The sequence below is a fragment of the Charadrius vociferus genome, unplaced genomic scaffold (genome assembly GCF_000708025.1).
Source record: "Charadrius vociferus isolate BGI_N301 unplaced genomic scaffold, ASM70802v2 scaffold213, whole genome shotgun sequence".
Lineage (NCBI taxonomy): Eukaryota > Metazoa > Chordata > Aves > Charadriiformes > Charadriidae > Charadrius > Charadrius vociferus.
This window is the reverse complement of record NW_009647828.1, coordinates 5,958,546-5,962,828: the sequence shown is the minus strand read 5'-3', so window position 1 is coordinate 5,962,828 and position 4,283 is coordinate 5,958,546.

Sequence of the window (4,283 nt, the reverse complement as noted above, 5' to 3'; positions counted from 1 at the left end):
CGCTCTGAAGCTGTCAAAACCTGTAGCGCTGCCTCCAGTTAAAATGGTAGTGGTCCATTCCTGATGTGAAACTGATGTGAAACTATTGTCATCGCTGTCAGCCACGGACAGGCTGTGGGGCTGCATGTGTCACCCAGCCATTGCACACCATTGCACAAACACCGTCTGATCAGTGGGTTTCCATTTCAGATTTCTCTGTCCTGTTCATGCACCAGGTAGCTTGAACCCGCAATGATATTCGGATCGCTCACTCACAGGAGCGAGCCATCAGTCAAAATCCACTGTATTCTCTCAGCACCAGGAGAGTGCCCAAACGAGCATGCTCTCAGCCTTTGGGCCTTTTTGGTATTTCCATCATCTTTTATGAGCAGTGACCAGGAAAGCCACACGGATCAAACCAAGCTTTTATAGAGAATTTCTTTTACTGTTACAATAAAAGAACGCTTTGTCTTTATGAAGAGATTATTTATACAGGTCAGCTTTTGCAGGCAGAAGGAAGGTCCCTGGCTTGAGGGGATTACGAGGTAGTTGGAACAAAAATAGAGTGCAAAGACCACAGTTTGAGAGAGAAGGAAATATTGAAGTATAACTAAAAGGAAGAAGGAAGTGTCTTGAAAAGAAGAAGGTAGCGAGAGTTGTGAAATGTCTGGAGCCATTTATTTATTTATGCTTTTAAGGAGGTGTTTTGCACATCTGTGGTTCAATATAGAGACCTTATAGCAGCTTTCCAGTATCTGAAGGCCACCTACAAGAAAGCTGGAGAGAGACTTTTTACAAGAGCATGTAGTGATAGGATGAGGGGGAATGGCTTCAATTGGAAAAGGGTGGATTTAGAATAGATATTAGGAAGATTTTTTTCATTCTGAGAGTGGTGATGCACTGGAACAAATTGCCTAGCGAAGCTGTGGATGCCCCATCCCTGGAAGTGTTCAAGGCCAGGCTGGATGGGGCTTTGAGCAACCTGGTCTAGTGGAAGGTGTCCCTGCCCAGGGCAGGGGGGGTTGGAACTAGATGATCTTGAAGGTCCCTTCCAACCTAAACCATTCTATGATTCTAGAATATGTAAGTAGGAACAGAATGGGAAAATATTTATTCATGTTTCATATATCAGGACCCTTTGGTGTGCCCTCTGTTTCTGCAGCATGCATTTCTGCGCACCATGACAGTCCCACTGACCAACATACAGCTATTCTTTTATGTTGTGCACTACTAAGACTCCCAAAATGTTGCACAAACTTCTAGGCAATTGAACCTAAATATGGTGAGGAACAAAACTTGTAGATACACTCTACATATGTGAAGAATAAGTTGATTTTAAGAAGACTATGTGATATCCTCCCAGAAAAGCTGAGTGCAGAATTTGGGGCACTGACTCCATCCCCTGAGCTGCAGCACCTCCAGCAACACATCCCTGCCCTAGAGCGAGCTTGGTGGTGTTACTCATGCAGCCACCTGTATTCTGTGTTTCAGCTTGTTTCATGCAAGCGTTAAAAGCCCTCTTAAATGAATCATTGCTACTTTTCCTCTTTGCACAAGTTGCAACAGTAAAATTATCTCAAATACTGACAAAGTAGTGGTGGTGAATATGCCTCAGTAAACTATACACAAAGTTTTCCTGACTTTCTCTTAAGAGCGGCATAAAGGTCAGCCCCTCCAAGAGGGACAGCAGATAAAAGACCAACTTTTTTGATCCCCTAATAGTTTCTTCCATAAAAAAAAAATGGGTCAGTTAATGATACATCAGTAAAACATAGCCAGGGTGAGACTTTTTTTCTGGCAGAATCTGTGTGAATCTGTGATCTGCGGATATGCAAAAGTCTGCTCTGGAGCGACCCCATCAACAACATCCGGCATGGGCTTGTAGAGCTCTGAATGTCCAGTTCTGCTTCAGGTCATGTAACTTGAATTCTAGGAAACTAGGTTTTTTGTTGTTTTGTTTTGTTTTAATCTAAACTCAAAATTGGCACTCAGTAATTTCAAATGGACAAGATATATTTATAGGGATAGTAGAGGACACTGAGCTGCCTACAGCGGTCTGAGCTGGGTAACTGTGACAGCATTTTCTCTTTTTAAATCACAGAAAATACTCTGTTGTTGCTTTTGTCACTGCATTCCTACATGGTCGCTGTTATGGTTTGAGAAACCCATAACAATTTATTGTCTTTTAGGCAATTATTCTACCACCCAATGACCCCTCCCCACCCGGGAAGGGGAATCGGGAAGAAACAAGGAAACCTGGGGGTTGAAATATAAACAGATTTAGTAGAATAAGGTTACATAATTAACATTAATAGCACTGAAGAACCAATATTGATCCCAATACCAATACAGAATATGCAAAGATTATACTCGGCCAATTCTATCAGTGGGAAGCTGTGCACTCCCAGTAGGGGACAGCAAATGTCAGACACTGTGAGGGCTACAGCTTCGGGAGGAAGGAAAGGCCTCAGGGGTGCAGCACTGGGGCAAGAAGTTCTCAGGAACGCATCCATCAAGGCAGGGTGAGAACTTCACAGCAAACTTTCTAATTTGTATTGAATGTGACGTTTGTGGTATGAAATAATCCTGTTGGCCAGCTTGGGTCAAGTGCCCGGGTCTCCTTTCTCCTCATCACTGCACTTGGCTAGCTCGAAAACACTGAGACCTTGAAACCCACACACCATAGCTGGCTACAAAGTAAATATTTTCACAAATTCAGGCACTAGAGTCTTCTAAAAGTGCAGTCTTCCCAAGTATTAGAAGATAAATTAGTCCTGTGTCGCTCAAATCAGGACAGCCACGAAAGAGGCACAGCCTCTGAGAAGCACAGCTTCCTGATTGTTTAGGAAAAAAATAATCTAAACTTATTTAGAAATTATTCTATTTATTTAAGCTAAAAAAAAAAAAATTCTAGTTATACCTTTTTTAGGAAAAAAAAAAGATTTAACTGATTATTTAAGCTCAGAGAGCTATGAGAAGTATAAAGTGCTTTACATTTTCAGATAAGAGTGAAAGTGAACTTTATAAAGCTGTGAGCTTCCTCACCCTTCAGCAAAAGCGCGCCTGGCTAATGATATGCCCAAATTCTGTTTCTTTTTCCCTACGTAAGAAGCCCACGGCATTTCTGCCGGTTTTTAACCCGCAGGCAGGAGGCCGGCTGAAGACGGGGCTCACTGAAGGAGGGGCGGTGAGATGCGGGGAGCGTCCCCCATCCCCTCCGAGCAGGTCCCCTTGCCCGTCGGGTCCCCTTGGGGGCGGCGGGGCTGCGTTTGGGCACAGCCCCCAGCAGATGGCAATGCAGGAAAGCCTGTAGCCCGCCCGGCGAGGCAAGAGCTGGGGCTGAGATGGCTTTCCTTGCAAAAAAGCACCACCTTAGAAATCCTCCTCCATGTGTTTAACATGTCCTGCAAGGGAGCAGGCTACAAAGATGATTAGGGGATTGGAGTATTTTTCTTATGAGGACAGGCTTAGGCTCTTGGGTTTTTTCAGTCTAGAGAAAAGAAAACTGAGGGGGGATCTTATCATTACTTACAAATATGTAAAGGGAGGGTGCCAGGTAGATGGGAACAGTCTTTTTTCAGTGGTGCCCAGTGATAGAACAAGAGGTAACGAGCTCAAACTTGAGCATAGGAAGTTCCGTCTAAACGTAAGGAGAGACTTCTTTACTTTGAGGGTGGCAGAGCACTGGAACAGGCTGCCCAGAGAGGTGGTAGAGTCTCCCACTCTGGAGACATTCAAAACCTGCCTGGATGCTATCCTGTGCGACCTGCTGTAGGCCTGCTGCTCTGGCAGGGGGTTAGACTAGATGATCTCTAGAGGTCCCTTCCAACCCTGATTATTCTGTGATTCTGTGTTTTCACAATCAAGTTATTTTCTTTTATTGTGGTTTTTAAAGGATAGGATTTGAACTTACGGGCTTGTAGCGCTGACCTGCGGCAATGGGTTTGGCGTCCCAGATCCAAAAGCTTAGGGGGGACCTGGGAGGTTAGCCAAGTGCCCAGGGTTTTTCAGCAATCAAAGGTGGAAATTACAATTTTTGTATGTATTTATTTATACACACGCACACACATATATATATAAATAATATATATGCATATGCCACATAAATATAGATGTCACACATTGTATTTATCTATATATATTCATATATATAAACTGTTGCTTAAGAACTCCACTCACAGTACATTCTCACATATTCTCTTGTTACATCTTCTATCTATGTGCAAGGCCACACTGTTTTCAGGCCAGCAATAAGTCTTTAAACAGATCAGTGTCTTTAACGTAATCACAGTCTTGCAATAAAA